This window comes from Chiloscyllium plagiosum, unplaced genomic scaffold (assembly GCF_037043375.1).
Source record: "Chiloscyllium plagiosum isolate Xiang-an unplaced genomic scaffold, Cpla_swu_hap1 HiC_scaffold_18, whole genome shotgun sequence".
NCBI lineage: Eukaryota > Metazoa > Chordata > Chondrichthyes > Orectolobiformes > Hemiscylliidae > Chiloscyllium > Chiloscyllium plagiosum.
Window position 1 is genome coordinate 52,833,344 of NW_028270156.1, and position 14,525 is coordinate 52,847,868.

A 14,525-nucleotide genomic window follows, 5' to 3' on the forward strand; every position below is an offset into this window, starting at 1 on the left:
AACACTTTCTGTCTTTCACACTTTAGATCTTCAGTGTCTATGAATGTTTGCTCTTTTTTGCTCTCCTTTACAAGTATTTTTGCTTTTAACTGTCAAGAGGTGAATTTCAAAGAACACTTAAAGAAGTCTAAGTGAATGGGCAGAAGACAAGTACATAGAACCAAGATGTCTGAAGTTGCAATCTCCAATGGTAAAACAAAGGAAGAGTTGGATGTACAAGAGGCACTGGTCAGTGGGCAAGAGAATACTGTGGGGAATGTAAAGCTGTAGAAAGTTACATACACATGAAATGAGTTTAAACCAACAAAGAGAAAACAAATTGATAGATAGGAGTGATGAGGGAGCAGGACCTGGCATACATATACATATCAGAGGAGAGTCTAGATTAGAGTGGTGCTGGAAAAGCACAACTGGTCAGGCAGCATCAGAGGAGCAGGAAAAGCGAGTCCTGATGAAGGGCTTTTGTCCGAAACATCGATTTTCCTGCTCCTTGGATGCTACCTGGCCGGCAGTACTTTTCCAGCACAACTCTGATATAGATTCTAATTTCCAGCATCTGCAGTCCTCACGTTTGCCTAAAATCAGGGGAAGGCAAACCATCGGGAAAAATCTGAGAGTCAGAATTAATCTCCACTTGGAGAGGCAGGATTAATCAGGAACCATCAAAGGGAGATCACATCTGCCAGATTTGTTGCGTTTTTTGAGGAAGTGACTAGATATATGGGTGAGGGTAGTGCATTGAATGTAGTCTGCATGGATTTTGTAAGATTTTTCACAAAGTCTCACATGAGAGACTGGTCAAGAACATAAGAGCGCATGGGATGCAGGGTAATTTTGCACATTGAATCCAAAATTCATTTCGTGGCAAAAGGGAGAAGGTGATAGTCCAAAGTTATTTTGTGACTATGCCTGTGTCCAGTGCTGTACCACAGGGTTTGGTGCTGGACCCTTACTGTTTGTGGTGTACATTAATGATATAGACACGAGTATAGGAGGTTTGATCAATAAGTTTGCAAATGACACAAAAATTGATGGTGTTGGAAATAGTGAAGAGGAAAGCCTTAGACCACAGGACAATATGGACAGGTTGGTCAGATGGACCGAATACTAACTAATGGAATTTACTCATGAAAAGTGTGAGTGATGCCTTGGAGAAGGACTAACAAGGCGTGGGAATACACTGAATGGTAGGACCATAGGAAGCACAGCAGACCAAAATGATTTCTGTGAGATCCTTGAAGACAGCAGGACAGGTGTATAAGCTGGTCATAAAGGCTTATGGGACACTTGTCTTTCTGAATAAATGCATTGAACACAAGAATAAGGAGATTCTAATGGAGTATAAGACATTAGTTAGACCACAGCTGGGGTAATATGAGCTGTTCTGGTCTCCTCACTATAGGAAGGATGTGACTGCATTTAAGATGGTGCAGAAGAAGTTCACCAGATTGTTGCTTGGGCTGGACCATTTCAGCTATGAAGAGAGACTTAGGCTGGGGTTGTTTTGCTCACAGCAGAGAATGCTGAAGAATGACCTGAGTGAGGTATAACAAATTATGAGGGGCGTAGATAGGAAGAAACTTTTCCCTGTTAATAGAGTGATCAATAACAGGGAGTATATGTTTAAAGTAAAGAATTGGAGAAATTTAAAGGGGATTTAAGGAAGAGTACTTTTTCACCCAGAGTGCAATATCTCGAACTCACTGCCTAAAAGGGTGATAAGGGCAGGAACCATCACTTAATGTAGTATGTATTTAGATGATCACTCAAAGCACCATAGCAGACAAGGGCTGAGTGGTGGAAAAGATAGGTGTTCGATGACTGACATAGACACATGGGCTGAAGGGTCTCTTTACTTACTGTAAAACACTATGACTCTATGAGGTATTTTAGTGAGCACATCATTACAACTAGAAGGGGAAGAAATTCTCCAGGACACTGACACTCAGAGGACACAGCTGCAGACCAGGCTCTTGCTCAGCTCCAGGAAGAAGATGGCCCCGTGGTGTCAATGATTATTAACATTGTACAAATACGCTAACAAACACAGGAGCATCAGACAGGTTTTTCGGAGACACTCAGCAAACTGAAATATCGGAGTGCCTCACCAACATTATTACTACTATGGTAACTCAGTCATGCATCTGGCTGTCTGCATGGACAATGAGAACTAGGTCCAGCTGTTGTTAATGCATGATGACTTACAGTTCATTGCTTTAACCATTAAATTTCAGCATCAATGTCAGGGTGACAGGAGAATGAGGGCCTTTGACATTTGAAAGGCATCCTTTCCTCTCAAGGAGACAGGCTGGTAGTAGTAGGCACCAGGGCTGAGGAGGAACCACAGAAAGGCCCCTGAAAAGTGTCTTTTCAGGAAATTTTAGAGACACTTTGTTCCTCCATCTCTACTCTGCCAGTGACCCCAACACTATACAATTGCAGCTGAGGAAGGTGAATCTGAATCTGGGCGGGACATTCTGAGCATGTCTGAGCCCTCAAACCACAAATACCCCTGGAGGTCATCAATGCAATCCTTTAAGACCAACAGGCTCCATTTAGACCGGCTCCCTTCACCTCTGCTGCAGACCCAGGACTGGACCTGAACAATAGTGCGAAGAAAGGGAAAACCCTGTGAGGGCATTTGGCATGAGTGGCACTTTATTGTACAGAGACTATGTGATGCTGAATATGTAGGCTGGATATATATTCATCAAAGATTGGTGAACAATATCAAACAGTGTGTCCCATTGGTTGTTCACAACAGGCAAGGTATTAATCATACTCAACGAATGAAACATAAAACACAGTGTTCAACATTAGATGTGATTTTGTGATTGTTCAACGTGTACCACATACAGATTGAATTGTCTGTATGACCAATTGAATTGTCAGTCCGACTTGTACAGTGGCACACTTTCATATACTGAAAGATGCATATGTTAACTCAAATGCATGGGTCTTTTCAGACATAAAAAATATGTATACGCATTGTGCCTGTTTCAATGGTTTATATTTAAACACAGATTAGCAATTAACTGTCAGCCATCATTTATTTGGTGCATTTTCCATGGCAATGCCTCTACCTACCAGAGTCCATTTGCTAACCTCTTCTGAGGGTATAAATATCATTTTACCTTATGTTACTTTTCTGAATATCTTAATGAGTGAAAGATGTACATTTTTGAAAAAAAACTTTTTTTCAGCAATACTACATTGTACTTATTGCTATCATGTAATAAACTACCTTGTTATACAAGACAAGTACCTCTTCCATTTAGGCTTACCAATGGCCTGTCCCCTACTACTGATACGCCCTGAAGAAGCCCTGAAGAAGGGCTTATGCCCGAAACATCGATTCTCCTGTTCCCTGGATGCTGCCTGACCTGCTGCGCTTTTCCAGCAACACATTTTCAGCTCTGATCTCCAGCATCTGCAGACCTCACTTTCTCCCCTACTACTGATAATTAGGCATGCTTTTGACTCAACAGAGAGAAACAAGGATTGGTGGCAATAAACTCCCCAACCAGTAGACAGTAAACATTACTTTCATCTTACATGTTCTCCACTATTTTCTACCTGTTTTTTTAATTTCAATTTTTATGGTGTAATCTGTCATTAGTTGTTGATGCTGCTGCAACCTACTTATAGTCTGAACAGTTTGCTACCATTCAGTTGGAGGAATGCAAGTTTAAGGAACAAGTAGAATTGCAATTACATTTATTTTCTCTTTAAGCTACTTCTTAGGGATTTTTGTTACTACATGAAATTTTGAAATTAATGAAAGTGACTGTAAGGCCAACAATAATGGCAGAATAGTAGCATGCAAATTAATAAGTATATAGAAACAGTTAATGGGGGCTTGCCTGAAGCTAAATCACCAAAGCATTCAGTATGAATATATTGATGCAAAGTAATTTGTTAGAAATCTTACTCTTCTTGCCTTTGATTTTGTGGCACATTACTCTTTTTGCTATTCTGGCTGTGATGTAAAATTACCATTATTGCTTAATGTATGATTCACAGCTTAGCAAATGAACTTTTTTATTTACTACTTTATAAAAAAACAATGCTCATCCAATTTTCATAGTTTGGGTAGATATAATCATTATAATTTTTTTTACTGAGGTTCCAAGCTATTATGAATAATTAATTTATTAACATGTATTGTCTGGCAAGGCATGGAAAAGGTTTTACGAAGATGTCATATTAATAAAGTCTAATTATACTGCCAATTTGTCACAAAAGAAAATATCATTTTGTATTAATGATGAATTGATGAATTACCCTTTAATTTCTACATATTTTACTGTGTTTTTGAATCTCTTTCGATCATAACATTTTTCATCCAAAACTGCTAAATTGAGGCATCCTTGCAGACATCACATGATTTCATGATCTTGGAGAGTATATTAGAAATTTGGGTCCCCACCTGTTAATTACCACTGCATATTCCAACTATCACTCACATACTGCCCATAAGTGGTAATGCCATCAGCTGAACAAACTCATCTCTTATGTCTTGAATCCACTTTGCAAGTAAAGCAAACGAGGCACAAATATATCTCTCAACAGGTCATTCTGTTGAGGGTCTATTTCCAGTAAAATACTGGTAATTCTAGAAGTGAACACACAGAATATTATTTATGATATTTCTTCCAGAGGCTTTATTTTAAAATTAGTGCATCTTTGAGCATTTTTAAATTACTTCTTTTTCATACAAGATAATATACCACACACAAGCCTGGTGGAAAATACCAAATGCTAAATCCTCTATTGTTATTTTTATTGACTTTACAGCTTTCTCAAAATAATGAGCAACCAGAAAGCAACAGTAAAATTGATAAGCTCTATATTCCCTACAGCATATGCTCTAAAAGCCAATTCATGAGAGAATTCCCCGCAACACAGAAGATGGTGTAACTTCATGCAGAATGTATCCTTGACATATAAACCCGTGAAACATATTTGTGGCAGAGGGTCATAGAGGTCTCCAGCACAGAGAAAGGCTCCTTGACGCATTAAGTTTGCAATGGTGAAAACAATAGACCCCCTAATAGTAGTGAGAGAAATTGAGAAACAAACTTGTAAGCAGATCTCAGCTATCTGTAAGAATAATAGGGTAGTTATGGTAGGGGATTTTAATTTTCCAAACATCGATTGTTAATATGTATTGTCTGGCAAGGCATGGAAAAGGTTTTACGAAGATGTCATATTAATAAGGTTTGTCTTCTACATAACTTTACTTTCATCTTATATGTTCTCCACTATTTTCTACCTGTTTCTTTAATTTCAATTTTTATGTTTACATTTTTGGGAGTAATCTGTCATTGGTTGTTGATGCTGCTACAGCCTTGTGTTAAAGGTTTAGATGGAGAGGAATTTCTTAATGGCGTACAAGACAATTTTCTGATTCAGTATGCGGATGTACCTACCAGAGAAGGTGCAAAACTTGACCTACTCTTGGGAAATACGGCAGGGCAGGTGACTGAGGTGTCAGTGGGGAAGCACTTTGGGGCCAGCGACCATAATTCTATTTGTTTTAAAATAGTGATGGAAAAGGATAGACGAGATCTAAAAGTTGAAGTTCTAAATTGGAGAAAGGCCCAATTTTGACGGTATTAGGCAGGAACTTTCGAAAGCTGATTGGAGGCAGATGTTCACAGGTAAAGGGACGGATGGAAAATGGGAAGCCTTCAGAAATTAGATAACAAGAATCCAGAGAAAGTATATTCCTGTCAGGGTGAAAGGGAAGGCTGGTAGGTATAGGGAATGCTGGATGACTAAAGAAATTGAGGGTTTGGTTAAGAAAAAGAAGGAAGCATATGTCAGGCATAGACAGGATAGATCGAGTGAATTCTTAGAAGAGTATAAAGAAAGTGGTGTATACTTCAGAGGGAAATCATGAGGGCAAAAAGGGGACATGAGATAGCCTTGGCAAATAGAATTAAGGAGAATCCAAAGGGTTTTATAAATATATTAAGGACAAAAGTGTAACTAGGGAGAAAATAGGGCCCCTCAAAGATCAGCAAGGCAGCCTTTGTGTGGAACCACAGAAAATGGGGGAGATACTAAATGAATATTTAGCATCAGTGTTTACTGTGGAAAAGGATATGGAAAATATAGTCTGTAGGGAAATGCATGGTGACATCTTGCAAAATGTCCAGATTACAGAGGAGGAAGTGCTAGATGTCTTGAAACGGTTAAAGGTGGATAAATCCCCAGGACCTGATCAAGTGTATCCGAGAACTCTGTGGGAAGCTAGAGAAGTTATTGCTGGGCCTCTTGCTGAGATATTTGTATAATCGATAGTCATAGGTGAGGTGCCCCAGAAGACTGGAAGTTGGCAAACGTGTTGCCACTGTTTAAGAAGGGAGGTAAAGACAAGCCAGGGAACTATAGAACAGTGAACCTGACCTCAGTGGTGGGCAAGTTGTTGGAGGGAATCCTGAGGGACAGGATGTACATGTATTTGGAAAGGCAAGGATTGATTAGGGATAGTCAACATGGCTTTGTGCGTGGGAAATCATGTCTCACAAACTTGCTTGAGTTTTTTGAATAAGTAACAAAGAAGATTGATGAGGGCAGAGCAGTAGATGTGATCTATATGGACTTTAGTAAGGCGTTTGACAAGGTTCCCCATGGGAGACTGATTAGCAAGGCTAGATCTCATGGAATAAAGGGAGAACTAGCCATTTAGATACAGAACTGGCTCAAAGGTAGAAGACAGAGGGTGTTGGTGGAGTGTTGTTTTTCAGACCTGTGGAGGCCTGTGACCAGTGGAGTGCCACAAGGATCGGTGCTGGGTCCTCTACTTTTTGTCTTTTACATAAATGATTTGGATGCGAGCATAAGAGGTACAGTTAGTAAGTTTGCAGGTGACACCAAAATTGGAGGTGTAGTGGACAGCGAAGAGGGTTACCTCAGATTACAACAGGATCTGGACCAGATGGGCCAATAGGCTGAGAAGTGGCAGATGGAGTTTAATTCAGATAAATGCGAGGTGCTGCATTTCGGGAAAGCAAATCTTAGCAGGACTTATACACTTAATGGTAAGGTCCTAGGGAATGTTGTTGAACAAAGAGACCTTGGAGTGCAGGTTCATAGCTCCTTGGAAGTGGAGTCGCAGGTAGATAGGATAGTGAAGAAGGCGTTTGGTATGCTTTCCTTTATAGGTCAGAGTATTGAGTACAGGAGTTGGTTGTACAGGACATTGGTTAGGCCACTTTTGGAATATTGCGTGCAGTTCTGGTCTCCTTCCTATCGGAAAGATGTTGTGAAACTTGAAAGGGTTCAGAAAAGATTTATAAGGATGTTGTCAGGGTTGGAGAATTTTAGCTATAGAGAGAGGCTGAACAGGCTGAGGCTGTTTTCTCTGGAGCATCGGAAGCTGAGGGGTGACCTTATGGAGGTTTACAAAATTATGAGGGGCATGGATAGGATAAATAGACAAAGTCTTTTCCCTGGGATCGGGGAGTCCAGAACTAGAGGGCATAGGTTTAGGGTGAGAGGGGAAAGATATAAAAGAGACCTAAGGGGCAACATTTTCATGCAGAGGGTGGTACGTGTATGGAATGAGCTGCCAGAGGATGTGGTGGAGGCTGGTACAATTGCAACATTTAAGATGCATTTGGATGGATATATGAATAGGAAGGGTTTGGAGGGATATGGGCCGGGTGCTGGCAGGTGGGACTAGATTGGGTTGGGTATCTGGTCGGCGTGGACAGGTTGGACCGAAGGATCTGTTTCCATGCTGTACATCTCTATGACTCGATGACTCTAACTATTCTATTCCCATTTTTCCAGCTCTTGGCCCATAGCCTTATATGCCTTAGCATTGCATTTGGTTAATGGTAAGCCCCCAGGATATTGATACTGGGGAACTCATATGCCTCAGTTCCAGAGTGGGTTGTTAGCTCTTCGCTTAACCCTGCGACAAAATTGCTAACAATTGAGGCCAGGTGACACTGAAAGATCAAAGACCAACTGTAAGCTGAGAGGCAGGCATGTTTTTACTTTTCTTTCTGGCCATTGCCATGAAGTTGAGTAATATAGTAAATTATAAAATGTGAATTACATAGTGCAGAATTCTTGTCAACCTGCCAAGCAATTGCTAAGCATAGCTACACAGAGAACGTGGAAACTAGAAAACAAAATCATCCAATGTAGTCTTGAAGGTCCATAGCAGATCGTTATAGAATATCAACTGAGGGGCTTCTGCACATTTCTAGACACCATTTATTGAAGAATCTTCCACAAATAAATTTATGAAGTGAAATACTAATTGTGCATTCCTTTGTTGATCCATACATTGCAACAGTTACCTAAAGAACTGAATATTTCTTGAGGCAATGCACTCATGTATCAGATAAGTAAATAAAAGTTTTGGAAAATAAATTAGGAGCAGAATCTTCCTATTGACTGAATGATATGGTTATAGTGGAAAAGTTGTAAAAATTGTATGAGTTCAGCAATGGTCTCATTTTCCAACCAGTTATTGAACGCTGAGTGGCAAGGGGCCTACTTGTATGTATCAGCATATTATTAGTTAATCTTAGCCTATTTTTATGCAGTTTCCACTCTTCCACCCACCAGATAGAAACTAGATGGCAATAACTCCCAACATGCAAGTCAGACCGGTTACCCAGCTGCTTGATTCTTCAGCCTTAGACATCAGTCACCAACATCTTAGAAGATGTTGGCTATCAGACAAGTACCATTGTCATTGCATTATCAAGGTACATGTCTGGGCCCACTACACTGTAATCTTGCATTTTGGATTACAACAGCACTTCTTACAATGCTGTTACCAGGACACTGCATTCAGATGGATTCAAGCAGGCTCCATCTCAGGCTTCTTGCTTGCTGTTTTAATGTTCAATCAGTGTGCTTGCATGCTCCATGCACCTCTGCTTTGCATGTCTTGCCTTGTCTCTTTTCTGCTTTGCCCCATCAGCCAGGTCCTAAAGGCTCACAGTAATTCTGTGTTGCCATGCCAATTAGAGCAGATGTAAAATGCACATTTCTGCACATCATTATGCTACATCAGTCCCATACCTGCATCATGTGCTGGCAGCATTTGCAACAAATACATTGCAAATAACAAATGGCCATGTCTCTAAAATTTGAAGTGGAGTAGTTTTCAGTCAACTCATGGGACAGACATTTTAGTCAAGGGAGTTATTTAGGCGCCACTAGAACAGGAGGGAAGCTGGGAACTCAATTGTGGGGAAACATGGCAGCATGCTAAGATGCAGCAGAGGGGATAACTTTGAAATGGGGGGGTGGGGGCTACTCAAGAAACAAATTGGGGAAAATAGAGCATAGAGAGAAAAGGGTAAGGCAGGAGGGAGGGTTATCATTAGCTCCACCTTGGCTTCAATGGGGGACAATACAGTACCGCAGTCTGGCAATGATGAGCCAATATGCCTCGAGCAGTGAAATAAATGAGTAAAGTGGGAACATGAGGAACATCAATGCCAATACTCACTGCATGAAACACCTCCACAGTATTTTTTTCCATTGTAATGTAAATAACAAGTACACAATGAGGATGAAAATCACTGCCACCACATGCAGGGTGGGCAGGTTAAGTATTTGTTTCTTTAAGGAACAGGGCTCCATTTCTGTGTGATGTGAGGCACTTCAAAAGGCAGTAGTAGTAAACAGACATCCAGTACAGGTGAAAGACACCTGCAAACACTCAATGTTGCATGTGACCCTTAAGCATTGACTTACTGTGTGGAGTCAAAACCCTGGCTCCCAAGCACTGTTGACAACATCATGCAGTATCAAAAATCAATCCACTAATGGCTAAAGGACACAAGCATGGTATTGCAACATGAAAAGTTTGATCCTGGTTGCCAAAGTAGCAAACACCTTCAAAGATCCCATGACCTGTACATGGTGCCCAATTTGCCCATTGAGAGTCATAAAGTTAAGAGGACTATAGCACAGAAAAAGGCTCTTTGGCCCAATGAGTCTGTGTAAGTCAAAAGCAACCACCTAAATATTCTAATTCAATTTTCTAACGTTTGACCAATAGTCTTATATGTTTTGGCACTTCACTGCCTCACAGCTTTGACCATAAAACTTTGCTAAAATGATAGGCACTGTACCTTGATTCTTGAGTTGCAGCTAATTAAAGACACTTGTTCACACAGCTGAAGATAAGAAGTGAACATGTCTTTATAAATATAAGAACTTATATACAGTGAAGTTTCACCTGTGCAATTTATGTGCCTTCAGTTGGTCTTTTTCTTTCTTTCCCTCCCATTATGTCTTGGTGCAACAGCAAGATGGAAGAAATCTACCCAATGGTGGAGCCCCCTAGTTTTGAACCCCATCCCAGGGAAAAGACCCTTGGTGTTCACCTTCTCTATGACACATGATTTTACAAATCTCTATAAGATTCCCCTTAAACTCTTACGTTCCAGCAAAAAAGGTCCCAGTCTATCCAGCCTATTTTCGTAGCTCAAACCCTCCATTTCCAGCAACATCCTGGTAAATCTTTTCTGAATCTTCTCCAGTTTAAATAATATCCTTCCTAGAGCACGGCCACCAGAACTGCATGCAGTACTCCAGAAGAGACCTCACTAATATCCTGTACAACCTCAATATGATGTCCCAGCACCTTTCCTCAAAGTTCTGAGCAATGAAGGCAAGTATACTAAATGATTTCTTAACCATCTGTGATGCAAATTTCAAAGACCTATGTACCTGAACCCCTACAACACTACCCAGGATCCTACCATTAATTGTATAAGTCCTTCCTTTGTTTTACCAAAATGCAATACCTCACATTTATACAATGGGCCACTTCTCAGCCCAATTACCCAATTTATCAAGATCTCTTTGAAATCTTAGATAACCTTCTTCACTGTCCACAATACCACTAATTTCGCTGCCATCCACAAACTTACTAACCATGCCTCCTACATACTCATTCAAATCCTCTGAGGGCCAGTGAGCTGGGTCTTTTCTTCCTCAGTCAGCTGCAGAGACATGGCAATGACATGCTCACCAGAATGTTCTCCAGACTCTGATCTAGAGAAAATGTCCATCAAGGTGTCAGTATCTGAGTTGGTGGAGGGTGCAGGAGGCAGCATTGCAACTGCATCTTCTGAGAGATCTGTAGCTTCTCCCTCAGAGTGGAGGAGGAGATGTATTTCATTGGCCATGCAATTGCCATTTATATCTGCAGGAGGTAAAAGAAAGCATGGAGTGTAAGGGTGCTAAGTTTGGTCATGTGAAGGAAACATCCAATGTGGCACCAATGGGAGAGTAGCACAGCAATAGACATTGATTCTTTCCTAGTTGTTGGGTGATGGAGATTTCGGCCTTACCACATGACTGGTTACGTCCTCACTGGCCAGGCCCAGGATCCTCTCTTCTAAGTAAATGAGGAGCCAAATGGCAGGTACCCCATTACCCATCTTGGCTGTCTCCAGCCAATCTGTAGGTTATTTTCTTCTAAGCTAAGACAAAGAGAGGGATTGAGTGAGATGAAAGTTGCCTACACAGCTGCTAGTGTTGGTGCAAGTGGCGGAAAGGTGGTGAGATCTCCCAAAGGAGTGAGTGTGACGAATAGAGGCCACACACTATTACTAGAGTGGGGGGTGTGATTGGGTAAGATTGAGTGAGGGAAGATATTACATTCAATAAAATACTAGACCATGAGTGGGCATTACTCCAAACCATTAGTACTGAGGAGAAAGTGAGGACTGCAGATGCTGGAGATCAGAGCTGAAAATGTGATGCTGGAAAAGCGCAGTAGGTCAGGTAGCATCCAAGGAACAGGAGAATTGACATTTCGGGCATAAGCCCTTCTTCAGGAATCATAAGCCCTTCCTGAAGAAGGGCTTATGCCCAATACGTCGATTCTCCTGTTCCTTGGATGCTGCCTGACCTGCTGTGCTTTTCCAGCAACACATTTTCAGCACCATTAATACTGACCCAGGTTTCAACCTTAGACCAAATTCACAATGTCTGGTGTCATAGTCTCCTGTGCTGTTCTTGGGCAATATGAATGGCTGCTGTCTGCACCACCCCATTTACCACAATTTTGAGGTCCCTATTTGCAAGGTAGGCTGCAAAATTTCCAGTGTCCAACATCTCTGGGCTAACTAAGAGGAACCATGCAGGATGGCTCTGGACTGTCAACATTTGACTCAGTGCATTATTGGTTTTAAAGATGGTGCTGGCACCAGGAATCCTGGAAGGTCCCAGAAATGGTGAGTACTTCCACCTGTGGTAATTAGGACAACACAATGGCAATCATAGACAAGTGAAGTGTGAGCCTCAGAAAACTTGCAGGCCTCATGGTAGAGAAGCCTTCCTTTAAACTCACCAAATAGCCAAATACTGGTGAAATTTAGCCCCAAGTTATTGATACTTTATAATATTGAAATCTCAGTTAGCCAATGGCCAGAGGAAATTTACACAGATTACAGAATGACAGAACAGTCTCCCTGTTGCCAATGCAATGGTGCATTAACATTAGAGCTAGGCAACTTGGTGGTGAAATCAATAATAATGGAATTTGGGAATTCTTAACACCTTATGGCTGTGGGCACTGGGTCTTTTGAAAGTTTCAATATTTTTGTTGACAGCTTTTTATTAACTCAGGATAACAAGGTTTACAAACTACTGGCATGGCCACTGGAGTTAAGATATTGATCTAACAAAGATGATGATCTGGACCAGGATGATTAGTCAGTAACATTGATGGTAAAGAATTGTGTCATGAGGCCTCTTTGATTAGATTAGATTAGATTAGATTACTTACAGTGTGGAATCAGGCCCTTCGGCCCAACAAGTCCACACTGACCAGCTGAAGCGCAATCCACCCAGACCCATTCCCCTACATTTACCCCTTCACCTAACACTACGGGCAATTTAGCATGGCCAATTCACCTAACCTACCCATTTTTGGAGTGTGGGAGGAAACCGGAGCACCCTTACTTCTGCTGAGTTTCCAATGCACAATACACACTGATCAACAGTTTTCCAACAGCTTTCATTTAGAACTGAGCCAGAAGTAAGCACATAATCAAGAAATGGGTCAGGGTGAGGATTCAGTGAGGCAATTCTGGCTGACTGGTTTTCAAGTAAGGATACTTCTGCTCTAATACAAACTCAGACCAGACTTCTGGATTATTTCAAATCATTGATTATTGACAATATGTACTTTGTTTATTATTCAGGGGCAGCCATTACTGTGTCACCTGACTATTTAAAACAGCATTATACTATACATCTTCAGCCATCAATAATCAAGATCCAGGTTTCTTCAGGCCACACACTTATAGTTAAAAGTCATTTTGAAACCACAATTATCTACAGTGATATAGGTATTGATAAACCTTACAGAACCAAAACAAACTCTTGTTGAATTGGGAAACTTCTGTCCAATTAAGTCTTCCTCAGATATTCCAAATCAGAGTGAGCAGAATTCTTCATCTCTTATGTAATGCCAGTTTCCATGACCAACAGTTACATGTCTCCATTGAAGATGTGATGGAAATACTAGTACTTACAACTTAGGGCAGGTGTCACAATTATCTTTTAACTAACCAAAAATACAGGAAGTCTGATGAAGTTGCACAATATTATAGACAACAGAGAAGTGTGCACATGCAGGAAATTTTATCAGCAATACTACAGCATGAACTTTTCCTTCTTTATGGGAGTCCAGTAAATGCTTTATTGTTAAACAAAAGAAACAAAGAACTGTGGATGCTGGAAGTCAGAAAAATTTCTTTGTCAAGTGATTCAATCATATTTTCAGACACAGTAGCAACGTTAAAGTTCTTCATTTATTGTTTTTAAACTAGAATGTACTACAGTCACAGTGTCAACAGTCCTGATGGTAAATCACTCAGTGCAAGTGGAAATCTCTGAAAAGAATTTTGTTAATCATTCACAGTCCTGTATGAGTCATTTGAAAAGTAAATCTGTATTCTACAGTTTCCCATTGATTCAGTACTCTCTTCATCCTAAAGTTGAGAATGTTGTACCAGAATCTCAATGTAATTATATTGCTACTGCAATTTACTGATGATATCGCTAAGCTTTTCTTTAATGGTGAAGCTTTTCTCTTTGATGGAAGGTGCTGTGAAACATTGCTCAGACTAATTAGCATCTACTCAAGCTGAAGTTGTAGGCCCTAGAAAAGACGTAACTGATGGAGCAGCCCACTGGCATTATGAGAGTTAAGATGATGTTACTAATCCTACTCTTTTTGTTTATGTTGCTGAAAGTACAATTTCAGACCAGCCTTCAGGCATCATTTTCTATACAATTTCAAATGATTAGGTCAGGAAGACCCCTCAACATTTGGATCTGTGAACAACTATACCTCCTAAATTCTCATCCAAATTATTTAAATAAATGACAACAGTGGACCCAACACCAATCCCTGTGGCACACTGTGTCAGGCCTCCAGTGTGAAAAACAATACTCTACCACCACTCTCTGTCTTCTACCATCAAGCCAATTTTGTATCCAATTGACTAGCTCTTCCTGGA